The 17,247-nt window shown below is 40.9% G+C and overlaps 1 protein-coding gene across 6 annotated transcripts in view; it reads right to left on the bottom strand.

The window, feature by feature from the left end:
* The window catches only part of RERE (arginine-glutamic acid dipeptide repeats), a 428,266-nt gene that overhangs the window by 292,920 nt on the left and 118,099 nt on the right, over positions 1–17,247 (bottom strand). Inside the window, exon 1 of one of the 6 annotated variants that reach the window (XM_073796598.1) lies at positions 10,702–10,999. The exons of the other annotated variants lie outside the window; for them this stretch is intronic. The gene's annotated coding sequence lies outside the window, so the exon portion shown is untranslated. Of the gene's footprint in view, positions 1–10,701; positions 11,000–17,247 lie in introns of those variants that run through there. 6 annotated transcript variants of the gene reach the window in all.

The raw sequence follows: 17,247 nt of genomic DNA, 5'->3' as shown, positions 1-17,247 counted from the left end.
CCAGAGGTCAGGGAAGGCTATCCAGCAGGGGTAAAGCCTTCTGCAAAGAGAAGCATCATCCCCATTTCACTCTTGAAAAGCTGTCTCTGTGATAAGCTATTGATCGCCTTCTGCTCTGCATGTATGGAATGTACTCTCTGCATTAGTCTGCTCAGGCGCTATATCAGAGTACCACAGACTGGGCAGCTTAAAGAAAAGAAATTTATTTCCCACAGTTCTGGAGGCTGGGAAGTCCAAAATCAAGGTCCTGGCCAATCCGGTTCATTCAGTTCCCTGCCTGCTCTTTGTGGCCTTCTCTTTGTGTCCTCACACAGCAGAGCGGCAGAGCGAGAGGCCACACTCAGGTCTCTTTCTCTTCATATAAGGACACCATTCTCATCATGGGGCTCCACCCTCACGACGTCATCTAAACCTAATTACCTCCCAAAGACCTCACCTCCAAATACCAAAATACTCGGGGTTAAGATGAGCATATGAAATTTGGGGGAACACAATTCAGCCCCTTAGCACTCCCCTACATAATACTGGGTTGGCCAAAAGTTCGTTCAGGTTTTTCCGTAACAAAACCCAAACGAACTTTTTGGCCAGCTCAACATATTTAATGACCGTCTTCAGGCAGAAATTAAACCTCTGCATAAAAAAATAAACAGGGGGCAGGGGAGATTTAAAGAATGGCTTACTTTTAAAAGAGCTTACTTAAGGCAGCTTACTGATATTCATACCATATAAAATAAAATTTTGAACAGATGAGGGAACTGGACTGACAACAATAGCTAAGACTCATCCAGCATTTGCCTGTGCCAGTCACTGCTCTGAGAGCTCTCCATTTTCCCCGCACAGTAGCCACACAAAGTAGGAATGATTTACAGAAGAGGACCCTGAGCACACAGGGGTGAAAAAGGCTCCCTCAGGCCACATGGCAGGTCTCACATGTTGTACAGGCTACAGAGCCTGTGCTCTAACTATATACTACTATACTGCTTCTCTTTTTCTTGGGAAAAAGGAAAATTGTAGGGGGAGCGAGGGGACTGAGAAAATGGAACCATGAAATAGGTGTTCAGGTTCATTGTATACCATTTGTTAGATGCAGCCAACATCTTATAAGCAAATACCTCAGAAGAAATTTGATCAGTCACAGGATTCTAAATCCGTAAGGTAGAAGCAATCACATGCTCAGGAGGTCAGTCCGTTCTGGAACTAAGAGCTGAGAAAAGTCTCTCCTGTGGGTCCGCCCAGAGACAGCAATCTGCCACGGCCAGTAGCCTCAGGTACCCCTGGATAAGCCATTCAGGGAGCACAAACAGCTAGCTCCACAGGCTCCGTACCGGTCAATGGTCTCACACCACACTATTCGAGTAAGCAAATCTGCCAAAAGTAAGAAATACAAAGGATTCCTAGCAATTCAAACCGAGACTTAAGGCTCACCAGAACAGGAGTTCTTAAACGAGACGTCCATGGATGGGCTGCAAGAGTTCCATAAACTACCTGCAACTGTGTATTATGGACATGTAGGCAAATGTTCACAACTCTGCTCTGGGGGAAATACCACAGCTTACACCAATACTCAATGGAGTCTCTGATAAAAATAAAGTTAAGAACCCTTGACAAAGGAATTAATGAACTGCATAACCCCCAGGAGAACCTATCCAAATCATCTTCACAAGCAAGGCTGTGGGTAGGTATAGAACACAATTAGGTTGATGTTAAATTCCAATAAGTAACTGGATAAATGCAAAGTCAAAAACATTCTAAATAAGCATAGCTGGGAAGTAATTCTAACCTCGTTTCAGAACTGCATGGTATCTACCCTATAGTAAACCCTCCAATAGTCACTGCTGCAATTTATAACCTCCAAAGGCAGGATCAAATGGTCCTCATCTCTGAGTGCCCTGACCATCCGATAAATGGTCTTACAATAAAGAAATTAATATAAATCTTTATTTACATTTATAAGTATCTAGCAGATAAAGACCTCTGGCCAGAATTAGTTTATTTCAAAATAATTCAAAGTATCCCTTTCCCTTCATAAAATGAAATACTTTGCCAAATGAGGAACACAGGTAACCAAGAGGAAATAAAGCTTACATGGAACCACTAAGAAATCAGTACTACTGCATTTTACATGAACCATAACCTAACATCATTATATCAGCATCATGCCCATTCTTTTTAAAGTGTAACAGACTGTATTCCCAAATTTATACCTTTATGCCTTTCCCCTACAGGATGGAGAATGAGGCATATGCAATATATTTATGGTCCTCATTTCTCCCTCTCTATGGTAAATAGCAGAGAAAATCAAAACTGCAACATAGCTGACACCAGAAAATAAGTAGATACTTTTAATTTTTTCAAATAAATAAAAAGGGCTAAAATCCAAAATAATGACAACACCAAATGCTAGCAATGATGTGGAACAAAAGGAACTCTCATTCACTGCTGTTGGGAATGCAAAATGGTACAGAAACTTTGGAAGACAGTATAGCAGTTTCTTACAAAGCCCAACATACTCTTACCAGAGATTAGAAATCATGCTCCTCGGTATTTATCCACATGAGCTGAAAACGTATCTCCACACAAAACTTGCACACAAATGTCTACAGTGGCTTTATTTGTAACTGCCAAAACTTGGAAGAAGGAAGATGTACTTCAACAGGTAACTGGATAAATAAACTGTGGTACATCTAAACAAAGAGATATTATTAGTGATAAAAAGGAAGCCAGCAAGCCACAAAAGGACATGCAGACTGCTTAAATGCATACTGCTAAGTGAAAGAAACCAATTTGAAAAGGCTCCAAACTCTGTGATTCCATCTCCATGACATCTAGAAAAGGCAAAATTATGAAGACAGTAAAAAGATCAGTGGTTGCAAGGGGCTAAGGGAAAGGGAAGGAGGGACAAACAGGTGGGGCACTGGGCGTATTCAGAACAGTGAACCTATTCAGTGTGTACTGTAATGGTGGATGCATGCTATTAAACATTTGTCAAAACCCATAGAATGTACAACACAAACACTGAACCATAGACTTTGGTTAATAGCAAAGTATCAATACTGATTCATCAACTCTAACAGTGTACCACACGAACGCAAGATGTTAATAATAGGGACAACTGGGTGGGAGGAGACATGTGGGGATTCTCTGTACTTTCCACTCAATTTTTCTATAAAACTAAAACTGCTCCCAGGACTTCCCTGGTGGTCCAGTGGTTAAGAATCCGCCTTCCAATGCAGCGGACGCGGGTTCAATCCCTGGTGGGGGAACTAAGATCCCACATGCCGCAGGGCAACTAAGCCCACGCACTCTAGAGCCCGTGTGCCACAACTACTGAGCCCATGCACTCTGGAGCCTGTGCACCACAACTAGAGAGAGAGAAGCCTGCGTGCCACAACAAAAGATCCCGCATGCCGCAACTAAGATCTCATGTGCTGCAACTAAAACCTGATGCAGCCAAATAAATAAATGAATAAATATTTTTAAAAATAATAAAATAGGGCTTCTCTGGTGGCACAGTGGTTGAGAGTCCGCCTGCCGATGCAGGGGACACGGGTTCGTGCCCCGGTCCGGGAAGATCCCACATGCCGCGGAGCGGCTGGGCCCGTGAGCCACGGCCGCTGAGCCTGCGCGTCCGGAGCCTGTGCTTCGCAACGGGAGAGGCCACAACAGTGAGAGGCCCGCGTACCGTTAAAAATAATAATAATAATAAAATAAAACTGCTCCGTAGAATAGCCTATTAATTAATTTATTAAATAGTGGTTTAATTTTTTAATGTTTTTGTGTATCACATAAATAAAATATTACTTATCCAATAATAAATGTTTATGCAATCAATTTAAGCCTGTTCACAAAACTGAAGAAAACTTTCCCCCCAAAAGCCAGACTGCTTCAGACATTACTTTTTGCCAGCATGTTTTGTTCTTCCTTTCCATTCAAAGATCAAAATGTACCCCGCATCTGCCGCCAGCACACTTCAGAATGAATATTAATTGCTCTACTTCCTTCCCTTCACATCTAACATGTTTTTAAAAAGGTGAACATTCCGTTACTGAACATTTCCCCTTACCTATTCAATGTGAGAATTATGTCCTATGGAAAGAGCAGAGCCTATGAAAGAGACACTGCCTAGATAGGTAGTCAAAGAATATACAAATAGGTAAAAAGTTTTGTACATAATTTTTCTCATTATAAAATATCCATACACACAAAAAAGACAACAGTAAGAGCTAAATATCTAAAACCAAAAGGAGAAAATAACTGTTCAGACACTTCGATCTTGATAATGTTTTTCTATATAATTTTGGTTGATTAATAAAGAATGTGCATGTCTTTCTTACCATCCCCCCTCACATATTTAAAATTCCTAGGTAATGTTTCAAACTATTTTCCTATGTTTTACATCTAATTTATGAAAACCTTCTTTTGCTAAGCAAACAAACAGTAGTATGTGTGTCCAAAAAAATTAAGATTTAGTAATTTGAGTTCTTCCAAAATGACTTTTATTAAATCCTTGTAAAAGGAAAGGCATTTATATTGGGAGGCAGATGCAAGTATTAAAGAGTCTTTCTCTTGTTTTTTGTTGGGTGGTAATATCAAAAAATACAGAAAGCTGACCATATGTGTAAAATATCAACTGCCTATATTAATATATTAAAAATGTTTAAAAAAATAAAAGGTGATTAGTAAAACAGCAAAAACTTCTTATAAAGATAATCAAGAGCCATTCTCCAATCTCACTCCTGAGACCACATAAAAAGAACCTGGTCATCTGCACCTGTACATAAGCACTACAGTTGTTTCTGCAAAGCATAAATTGGCCCAATAAGAAATCCTGAAAACAATGCAAAAGGAAGGAATATCAACTGGCATTTTACTAAATGCATACAAGTCAAGTCCCCACTGCTGCTGACGTTCAAAACCAGTAGAAACTTGACTATGCCACTGTTTCTAACCAGCTATTTTTAAATTATTAGAAGATAATCTTGTGAGCTTGAGGTAAATACAGCTGTGAACTCAGCAGCACGCACCATCTGGAGGCATTTGACATAAGCAGTTTTTCAAATGCATAATAGTATATTCAACTCTATATTGTTCCTTTGAAGCTGAACAGTCACATACAAACTGACCCTTTTTTTAAACTGCAACTACAAAAGCTCATTCACTTTGCAGAAACAAGACATGAGAAACAGATCTAATTGTTCATCTTTAGAACCAAGTGATTATTTCTAATCTTTACCGGCAAAAATACTTTAGCTTTATAAAGGATCCCCCATACTTACCTACCATATTCTTAAAACTTCACAAGTAACTTCTGATTAATCCTCTAAAATGAAAATGTTTTCTTCTTTCTAAAGTGATTCACATCCATTACTACCTCATTTTATCACAAAAACCTGAGTACAACTGTCATATGAATCATCATAAAATCCTACGTACAGAACACAACTGCCATTAACCTCTTAATGCATCAACCAGCTAATGCCATTAACCTGCAGCCTCTTCCAGCTTCTATCATTCCTTCTCTCGCTACCAAACTTCTCAACATTTCCTTACCAACTGCAAACTAGCTTACACCATCACTGGCCATCCTCCACCTCCTGGGCTGCTCTGCTCAACAAATTCTCAGGGGTTCCACTGATTCCTGATTAAGTCAATAGCACTTTTTCACTGTGTTTTCTCAGTTCTCATTCTCTAGTCCAAAACCTAGAACATGTGATTCTACTGTCATCCCCCTACTTTGAAGCACCCTCTACCCTGTACTCTCTTTATATTGCTTTACCTTTCAGACCGCTTTCTCTCAAATCATTCTTCCATTTCCTCCTCCTGCCATAACACTGGCTGTTCTTTCCCAATGACGTGATGCTCAGCATTACCTCAGCACTGGCTCCTCCTCCTATGTGAGATTCAGTGAGGGCCCTTTGGTGGCATAAACAAATCTCAAAGCTGGCTGGGCCACCAGTGTGTGGAGGAAGGCCAGGGGAAGCCCTTTCACAAAGGTCACCTCTAATAGGATGGGGTGGGGGGGAGGTCAAGGAAAGAACAGAGATCAGGCTCTGGCTTGGAATCCGGGCCTCCCCACTCACCACCCGTGGGCCTTGGTCAAGTTGCTTAACTCCTCTAAGTCTTGGGTTTCCTCACTGGTACCTCACAGGCATTTAGACCTGCAAGGATTAAATAATTCACGCAAAGACAGAACAATATTAAGGAAATGAAGTCATCCATAATCCCATCATCCAGAGATCAGCACTATTAATGTTTGGTATATTTCTTTCTAATCTTTTTCCTTAGCCTCTGTGAGTAAATGTGGGTGTGCACATAATTGGAATCATACTGCATAAACAGTTTGGCATCCACAGTTTTTTTTCCCACTGAGGTTTACATTATATTTTTATATCATGATGATTTTTAGTGGTTGCATAAAATTTCCTTTTATGGATGGATCATGATTTAACATTTCCCTTCTACTACTGGGTGCTTAAACTGACAAATCACTATGTTTAATTTCTTTTTTGTTCCATTCTTTTTTCCTTTCCCAGAAAAAACTCTCTTCCTCCCTCTCTATTCCACCTGTGAGCCAAAAATTGTTAACAATGGGTAATAAATCATCAAATAGTGTGAGAAACACATTTTCATCAAGGAAGAAGAAAATAATGACTTAGAGAGTAAACATCCCATATTAAACTAAAAATCACTGGCATGCCCTGAAGTTATCTTTGGAAGTTTTGTGAATCATCATGTTCTTTTTTTTTTTTTTTGCGGTACGCGGGCCTCTCACTGTTGTGGCCTCTCCCGTTGCGGAGCACAGGCTCCGGACACGTAGGCTCAGCAGCCATGGCTCACGAGCCCAGCCACTCCGCGGCATGTGGGATCCTCCCAGACCAGGGCACGAACCTGTGTCCTCTGCATCGGCAGGCGGACTCTCAACCACTGCGCCACCAGAGAAGCACCATCATGTTCTTTTAAATTTGTTTGGTGTTCCTTCATTGGAATGTAAGTGCTGTGAGGACAGGGACTTCATCTTTTTTGTATCTTCAGCAACTAAAACAGTATCTAGAGCATAACTACTGCTCGCTATATTAAGTACTAGCTGCCATTATCTGCCAGGCACTTTCCTAAGCATTTTGCACACCCTCTGAGGTAGATTCATCATTTTTCCCACAAAGAGGCTAATAAATAACTTACCCCAGGTCTCACAGTGCGTGAGTGGTAGAACTAAGGACAGAACACAGTCTAGCTATTTACCACCAACTTATAATGAATAAATTGATTACTTATACCAGCAGAGCCTCCATGTGATAGCATTAAAAACTGAACATGCTCTATTTTCCCGCTAATTAAATTTTAACATTTTGTTTTACTATTTTTCATTACAAACATATGTCAACTAAATCGAGAATTAAAAAGATTGTGGAGGGCAAGGCTACGACCCTAATCACCATCAATATATGGAATTAAAAAATATGGTCCTATAAATAAAAAAGAAATACATACTAATGAACTTTTGAAATAACCTGTTTGGATCTAGGATACTTACTATATACTTCCTTCTATTTTTCTGTAGATTCAGCATTCTCTGCTGCCAATCTAAATGTCCTGGTTTCTTTTAATTAAAGAAAACATTTTATACATGTCACACTGAAATTATTACATTTTCTAGAAGATGTTGCACTCTCTTTCCTCATTCCAGGTTATGTTAAGAAGGACCCATTTCTCCAATGAGTTAAAAAGTATCTCAACCTGCGACCGCTTCCCTTGTCCCTCTAAACACCCCCCAACCCCGTCCCTAACACCAGCCCCACAAGTCCCTCCAACAACACACACCCACGTTCTTCCAACAGTAAACTGGGCCCGTGGACGGGCTTCACATTAGCTTTATATATAAACAGATTTGTCAATTTTGTCTTTTGACTTTTGTTCCTTTTTTTAAAAATGTAGTGGACAGTCTTAGAAACCATGGTGGTAGGCAGCTCCTCAAGACAAAGGCATACGGTAAGGAGACCAAACCATTAAGAAAATGTGTCATTCACACCACAATCTATTTTACAGCCTGAAAAGTCTGACTTTGTCGTGGACCTATATTCAAAGACTCAAAGCTACTCAATCTTACAGTAAATACTTTCCAATAACTTGGAGCCAAAAGCACATTTTAAAATTTAAAGGTAGCCACACATACCCTTGAACAGAGACATTTCTAAATCCTTGTATTAATCATCTAGCCCGTGGCCAGACTGCTCTAAATCAAAGGTTCTCTCAGTCCCTTTGGTACAGTGTAACAAGAGGGAAGAGACAGAAGGAAACATTTTAGCCATGTTATCTCCATTGGGCTAACATTTATTTGAGTTTTACAAACAAATCCTAGAATAGCAAACAAAGACCCAGTTTAAAAAAAAAAAAAAGGGCTTCCTATGTCATTATAAAATGGATGGTTCCATTGGCTACTCAGACTAACATAATAGCAAGCAAAACCTTTGACCTTGGAAAAGCATGGTAAATGTTAATACCTACTGCTAAATTACATGGTTTATCAATTTCCTCAAAACCAAAAATAAATCTCCCACGAGTAAACTATTACATGAGTAAACAAAAGCTTGTCTTGTTCTATCATTTGCTTAAAAGCAAGCACAAGGGCGGTGGGAGAGGGATTAAGAAACAGAGCCAGACAAGTCCATAAAACCTCCAGTGTAAAATAAAACTACCCTGCAGGAGCAGCCAATGCAGTCTGACCTAACAGCTGTACACAGTTGCACTAATTAAAATGAAGAGCTAGTCTGCATGACACACAGGCCATTCGCTGAACCTTCCTGAGGAGTTGATGGGGCTCCCCATGACACTCCACACCCGCACCCCACCCCACCACCAGACCTACAAGCTAAAAAATAAACCGGCACATGGCTCAGGGTACCCACATTTGAAGATACATACACATTCAAGCATTTCAGAAGTAATCACAACCATGTAGACTGGAACATATCCTACAGGCTTATAAAAACCCATTCACACACAAAGGAAGTGGTACAGCTATATTACGTCAGCTCTCGCCTCAATTCATAAATGCAAAACCACAAAACAAGACAAAAACCTACACGGCCTTTTGCTGGAAACCTTCTCAGAGTGAATGAATGTAGGTGAAGTCTTCAAATATGTTACTGAACAGCACTCCTTGATGCATCACTTCCAACAGCCAAGGGGAAGGAAGAAGTGTCACCTTAGTCCATTCTCTCATGCAACCAGATCACATAACATTTCAAGCACAGCCTGCCAAGCACCAGGGCCTGCCAGAGTACAACGAGCACTCAAGTGCTCTGCACTGAAAACCACCTTTCACTGGTCCCAGAGATCTTTATAAAACACTTTAAACACTACTAAATTACAGAGTTGAAAAAAACAAACACAGGCTTCTAACTGCTGCTCCCATACTATTGTGAAGTTGCTGTTAAATGTTAAGCCTCTAAAATGTCTGCCTTGTGTTATTAACTAGGCAATGTAGATTTTCAGGAAGGCAATTGTCTCTCAGAGCCCAAATCTAACACACACATAAAAATGTAGAGTTTGGTTGTGCATCTGGAAATAATTGCCCACAGATCAACAGGCTTACATGGGATATTGTTCCCGTCTGTAGGGTTTCAAATGATGTCTACTTTAAATTTGGAGTTCCTAGGAAGAAAAAAAAGAAAGGAAAAAGAAGAAAGTAAGAATGACCAAAATATAGTAATTTTGGCATGTAATTTAAAGGACTTTGTCAACTCTGTTCTCAACTTTCACTCAGTGTCTCAATCGTAAAGCACACAGACACACATATCAAAGAGAAAAATTAATCTCTCTACTGACCTCAGTGTTCATTCACATACCATTTTTTTTGAATTTCCATATGGCTGAGAGGAGGCCTCCAGCCAAACAATGCCCCAAGGAGAACAGTGGCACATGTGGGCCAGGAAGGCGAATGGCTGGGAGTAAAACAAAGTAACCTATGACAAGAGTTTCTTTTTCAGCAAACAGAAAGTGGTCAAGCAGGTCTCCATACAGCTTCAACCAGAGTACAAGATCTGAGTAAACAGGTGGAGGGGGCAGGGAAGCCATCACCTCAAACAAAAAATAAAAATATAAAAAATAACAATTTAAACTTAGAGCGATCTTCTTCAAAACTATCCCTGCGTTTTAGCTAACCTGGTAAAATAACAGTACTGTGATCCAAGAAACAAATTATACTTGTCACTTAAGCAGCCCCAAATTACTTTATAACCAAGTCCATCCAATTCACTTTATTTTAAAACTTAAATCTACTCCACAGTAAGCAATAAAGCTCCAGACCAAACAGCGGCTTCCGGATCATACAGTCCTCATCTTCAGCTTTCCTTTTAGAGAACACACACACACACCTTTAAAAAAAAAAGTGTTTCCTCTGCCCTAAACATGTTTCTTACTTAGTTTATTTAATTGGGATTTCTAGAGTTTTGACAATTTAAAACAAACAAACAAAAACCCAAAAACTAGTAAGCCCAACAGAAATGCAATGGGACACAGTAAACACCTATTCCTGATTCCTGGAAAGCCACCATCATTCTTAATACCCGAGTTGTTCATCTCTCTGGGGTCATCGACCTCACTCCCGTACACCCACCTCCGAGAGCCCCTGCGCCCACAGTTATCCAACTTCCTGGCCCGAGACCCGCGTCCCCCTCGCAGCAAGAGGGGCCAGCCACTTGCCTGCGGCCGGTCGCAGCAGGAGCTGAGCCCAGGGGCCTCCTCTCCTCCTCCTCGTCCTCCGGTGCAGGGCCCCCTCGCAAACTCAGGCCCGTGGGCACCGGAGGGACGGGCTGGGGCTCGGGCCGTGAAATGCACTTGCTAAACAAAAGGAGGCCCGGGAGGCCGCAGGGCAGCAAGGCGCGGGCGCATGTCCCCGCGGCTCAGCGGCTCCGGGAGGTGGTGGCCGCGCCGGGCCCCGCCCGCAGCTAGGGGAAGCGGCCGCCGCGGCTCACTCTCCTTCAGCCCAGGCGTCCGGGCCAACACTGCCACATGCCAGTGACCCAGACGCTGGGAGAGAAAGAGCAGCCTCCCCGCTGCGGCGGCGGCGGCGGCGGCCGACAAAACCCGGGCTGGAGCCTGGCCCGCTCCGCGCGCACCTCTGCCCGCGGGGACGCGCGCACACAAAGCCTGTGCCGCTGCAACTGTACCTCCTGCCCAGCTCGGCCAGCCTCCCCTCTTCCCCAGTCCTCCTCCCCTCCCGACAGCCGGAACTGGGAGGCTGTGTGATTGATGGCAGCTCTTAATAGCGTGGTCAGCTAGAAAATGCATCTGCAAGCAAGATATTAAAGAGGCAGCGCATCCCCGTGAGTGATCAGCAGTGCACACATCCTAGAGCTGCCTCTGCTTCTGCCAGGAATATTAATGCCAACCACCTCTGACGTCTAACAAATGCAGATGAAATAACCAACAATCACAGCCACGATGAACGTTTGTTTCAAAGATGCACAGGAGAAAGAAGCATTGTTTGGTGTCAAACAACATTTCTGACCCCAATTTTCCTTACAGTTTAAGAATTCTCTGTAAGTCATTTGTTTAAAAAGTCTTCTCTCTGATCTTTTTTCCCCAAGAAAACAAAGATCCATCTGCTAGACAAGGCATAGCTTAAATTGGGCTTGATTGAAATCCATCTAATAAGGAAGCAAAATAAATACACATTCCTTGCCATGTAGCCTTAAATAAACATAAAACCCACCAGCTACCAGATTCCAGACCTGTCATTAATTCCATTGTTATGTGCATGGAAACAGAATTACCAAAAGTAAATTTCAAATTAGTTTCTTCCCCACCCCCAAACTGGTAAATATCTATCAACTTGCTCAAAATTAAACTACATTTATACCATGTATTCCCTAGTAGTAACAGCCACAATCATTGTGTCCTATTAAATAAGACACTCTATAGCAAATTTTAAAAAATACGTTCCTATGGAATACAAATTCAAATTACTAAACTCAGTATCAACCCAAATTTGAAAGTTACAAGCTCAAAATTTAAATGATCACTTTTGGTACCTTTAATATTACACTTTTTAGCCTCCAGGCAAGTTTCATGGAACTCTCAAATAGCTTTATACACGTTACTGGACCTTCCAAGGTCCAATAACTTTGCTGAATTATTAGGTACCCTTACCAATAGGCAAACATTTAGATTAAGTGATTTGCCCAAAGTTTCTCAACAAGGGAGTGGGGGGCCAGGTATGGAGGAGAAGCACAGTGTACCCAGGGATCCTGCCTCTCTGGCACAGATAACCTAACTGACATGCACATTTGCTATTTAAACATCACTCTGCCGAGTTCTTTCAAAGAAAACTCAAGTTAGTCTACAGGAGATAGAAATCTCTCTCTAAAACTACTAACACAGCACTTGTACTGAGAGCAAGAGCTGATGAAGCATAATGCCTTTGCCACCCTGAAAGGTGGCTGTGACCAACACAAATCAGACGCGGTCCCCACGCAAGTGCAGCTCTGCCGTAAGCTCCCCGTACCACCATTCCTCAATAAAACCATCCTGAGGGGACCGAAGCCTTGAAAGTCTACTCAGGACCAAGTGGTTCTGAGATCACTCCATCCATGTCGGAGATGAAACTGACCCTAAAGCCTAGCTACAAAAGCCACTCCTATACTGGGGCACACTTCCATTTACCCACCAGCTCTTATCTAGATACATGGCAGGGCCAGAAGCAATGGGAGGGGGGGGTGTTTGTCTGCAGCACTTTAAAAAGTGCTGGTTTATCACAAATTGGAAAGGGCTGGTGAGGACAACCAAACTGCTTCATTCTAAACTCATACTGTACCTAGTCTCCTGGGATTCCAAATGCTTTGACAGCACTTTATGACACTTATATTCTTTTGTCCTTATCTTGCACCCTCTGCTAATCCATCCACACCCAGCCCCCCACTTTCTAGTTACACCAGTCTTTCAATCTCTCCAAGGTATCAGGATTCCTACCAAAGGCCATGGCCGCTTCTTCCCACTAGAACATTATTCTCTCCCTGCCACCCCGAACCCCCAAGCTCCCCAGCACACAGTTTAAAGCCTACTCCTTCAGACCTCAGGTAAAATATCACTTTGTCAGAGAAGCTTCCCCTGCGGCCCCATTCTAGGTCAAGTTCCTTTGTTATAATAAGTTCTCAGGGAACTGCGTTCCTTTCCTTGAGAGCATTTATCTCAGTTTGTAATTCATTGGTGTGACTTTCTGATTAATGTTCATAGCCCCCTCTAGAGAGCAAGTTCCATCAGAGAAAGTTCTGTATGTTTGCTCATCATCAAATACCCGGTTACCAAGCACACATATCTTTGAAATGAATAACTGAATTATTCATTAATAATACTACTCATACTGTTCTACTCATTTGTATATTCTCCACACAGTTGTTGGCACAAAAGAAGCCCCTCTCAAATAAGTAGTACCTATGCAAATAAATTAAAAGTCTAGGAAAATGAACATTTTTTATCCCCACTTTATAGAGATGTAAATAACTGTGCCTGGGATAACTTACAAAAACACTGAGACCTAAACCAGGGTCCTATCTGCAAGCTATACTTTTTTTTTTTTTTTTAAGAGCCAATGAAGTACAGATGCCATCATTAATACATTCAAGGTAAGTTCTTCCTAGTGATGTGGCATTTAAGAAGCAAACAGCAGCAGGTAAACTGGACAGACTACTAAATCCTGTATGCGCGCAGAGAGCAATATAAACAGAATATGAAATTTTGAAAGCACATTATTATACACTAGTTTGTCTTCAACATTTCTCTGAATGCGAAAGTACTACCAAATTTCTCCTGTAAGTGGGGGAAGGGGTATAATCCTCACCTCTCTTTTACACTGAACTTTTTCTTTATTTTCAGTTATTTCCTCTCTAAAAGACTTCTACTTCCCTGACACGGAAGCCTTTGTAAGAATTCTTTGGACCTGAGGACTCATAGTCATTGGTGACAGACATTCCAAAACTGCCCTCCCTGACTCCTCAAAATGAAGAATTCATTTTAAACACCATTAATGCGAGCCTGTAAATTAAGGAATCTGTAGATAAGAAAGGGGAGTTCTTACAACAAGAACAATTTCTCAGATGTCCTGCACAAGAGCACAAGAAAAAGCGAAAGAGAAAGCGTGAGATGAATGAAAAGATATTAGATATTCCCCAGCTTCACTCCCAAATTATTCCTCACTGTTATTTTCAGCATTTCACGTGGCACTGCTTGGTTCCCACATGAGTTCACCCTGGCCTTGTCTATGTCATATGTCCTGCTTCCTTTTGTCTTAAGTTCCACTCCACGTAAATTCCAGCTCCAGGTTTTATAACACTCTTCATTTATCAAAACAACCCTGTCAAGTTGAGTACCATTAACAGATAATGAGGAGAGACAAAGCACTCCATATTCTACAGGCCTCAGCATGCAGCTAAGTGAGCTGACATCTGACTTTACCCTAACATTTATAATTAAATACAAAGTCTAGTTAAACTAACATTAAAGCTATGACAGGGAACAGTACACAGGGGAAATGTGAAGTATAAACTTAGCACTAGTTGAATAGGGCTCAGGTTATTCCAGAACCTTAACCTTGAACAACTACCCTGCGTTTCCTCTCTCTGCCACCCGGCTTCTATCACAGCCATGAGACCCTTGGCCACATCTTCTAAAGATAGCAGCTTTGGACCACTCTCCAAGACCATCAAAGGGGAAGGAGACTGCAATTTTACATGAAAGTTTAAAAATAACATTCATATAACAATAACTAGTGAGGTCTGCCAAAACTATAACTATCAAGTTGAGACAACAACATTCCTTCCTATCGCATTATCTAGTAAAATCACTCAAATCAAGAAACTTAGCTCACCTGAGTGCCAATGTGTCAAAAGATTAGCAAAGTCAATCAAGCAATGACCAAACCAAGGGTTGTGTTAGTACTAGCTAGCAATGTTTGCACACTGTCCTAGGATAGGGAGGTTTTGTTTTGTATGACTATGCGGAATACGGATATATAATTTTAAGCTAACCATCTACTTCTTTCCCTTTTCCAGTTCACAAAGTGGCACCACACAACACTTCTATAGTTTTCAAAAGAAAAAAAGAAAAATATATAGTTCTTTCTGAAGCCCTTTTGGATTTTTTTAGTTATTATATGTTCCTACAGAAAATCCAAACAATCCCATTCAACACGCTGAAGCGTATCTCTCCGGACTGTCTTCTAGAACATATGTACACAAACTTACACAAATATTTAAGAACATATATATTCATTCGTCTAGGGGCTCATTCTACTAATTTTTATTTCATGATAATAAAATTCTACTATTCATGCTATATGGCAGCTTGCTTCCCTCACTTTACAGCAGACCATTAACATCCAATTCCTCTTTAGAGCTGAACAAAATTCTATTGTGTGGGAGTACCATAATTAACAAGTCCTCAACTGCTACAACCCACTTCTTTGTGCATCACTGTGCATACCTGTGAGCATCTCTATACTGGAATCTCTAGGTCAATGAATATGCACTTTTTGGTCAAAAAGATTGAGTCAAACTGCTCTCCAAAAAAAGTGGACCAATGTATATAGCACTCTTCCCAACAGTAGGCCCTGTTCCCATACTTGCATTCTGGCGGTCTGAGTTTTGCATCACACACTCCTCTCCTGGACCCCCTACTGCCCCGGCCACATCTTCTATTTCTTTCCATGACTGCTCTGAAACATACAGGTAGTCAACGTCTGGCCTCTTCTTATCACACTCTGGTATCTGTCATGAGTGAGAAGATTTAATTCTCAAGCTGCCTCTGTGTTACTACTGATCGATCGAAAGATTTTATTTTTCTAACCCTCAGCTAGCTTCTTAGCAACAGATTCATGCTTTCAAATGCCCTCTGAGTTCCGCCACAATGGTATTCCACAGACACTCTCAAATCATCCTAAACAAAATCAAAATATTCTCATTCTCCCCCACATGTCCTGGCTTCCCCAACCCAGTCTCAGGAACTCCTGTTACCCTGGTATAAGAATTAACAGCATGCCCTTCCTTTTTAAGAGAAATCATGACTTACACCCTAAAATGTATGTGAAATCAGAATTAGCACATTAAACATAATATACTTCTCAGCCTTTAGCACTACTGAATGACATATTGTTTAATAATGGCTAACAACCATCTAATCCATACTCTGCAAGTCTTAAGTGCAAATCAAGGTTTACTAATATGAATTTTTAAAATACCTTTCCTACCTAATTACCTATCCATTCATTTATCACATCACTTTCCATTCAGTCATAGTTTCTTTGTAGGTAAAGGTGCTGAAGAACAGAAATATGAAAACTTAAATCAACTAGGACGGTGATGATAATTATACCTACAGAAAAAGACTCACACAGGAAACCACTGACATATATGATGCAAAAATTAGGCAAATATTACAAATTACTGAGGATAAGTGAGTTTTTATGCCCTCTAATGCCAGAATCTTAATATTTACTCTTTTATATTTAAGAAAAAAATTGAGTTAATTTCAACCTAGATACTGTTGGAATCTACTTAATATACTCTTTCAAAATAACTAGAAATAAATCAGATTCTAAAAATCAAGGAGGCTAACCTTTAGTAAAACTATGAACAGCACATACTCCAAATTAAATACAGAGATACGACATTAAGATTACACATTAATTACAACTTTTGTTTTATACTTGCCAACACAGACCCAAGTATATTTGAGTGATAAACTGCTAATAAGTATTTAAGGTGTTATTTCATGAAGTACAAAATTACTAACATTATTAAAATATATTCCTGGAAAGAAAGGGGAAAAAAAAACAACCCAGCTTGCAGCACACCAAATCCCGCTTTTCTAAGAACGGAGAGCAGAAGCGCTGGCTCCGGTGTGCACTCAGCACAAACTCTTCGACGCAGTAAGTCAGTCAAAGGTCAGACCTGGAGATTCTAGTTTTTACAAGTGTGTGGCCCTCTCATGGATGTAGGATATGAAACAAGCCTTAGAGCAACCTGAGAGAAAACGGAACTCTAAGAGAGCATATGCTTTAAACATTTTTAAGGACGTTTTCATCTCTATTTTTTTTTAATTGTTTTTACTTTATTTTTTACTTTTGGCTGCATTGGGTCTTCCTTGCCATGCACCGGTTTTCTCTAGTTGCCGCAAGAGGGGGCTACTCTTCATTGCGGTGCGCGTGCTTCTCATTGCGGTGGCTTCTCTTGTCGCGGAGCACAGGCTCTAGAC

This window comes from Tursiops truncatus, chromosome 1 (assembly GCF_011762595.2).
Source record: "Tursiops truncatus isolate mTurTru1 chromosome 1, mTurTru1.mat.Y, whole genome shotgun sequence".
NCBI lineage: Eukaryota > Metazoa > Chordata > Mammalia > Artiodactyla > Delphinidae > Tursiops > Tursiops truncatus.
Note: the sequence above shows the minus strand (reverse complement) of the source record. Positions and strands in the feature narration are given on the sequence as shown.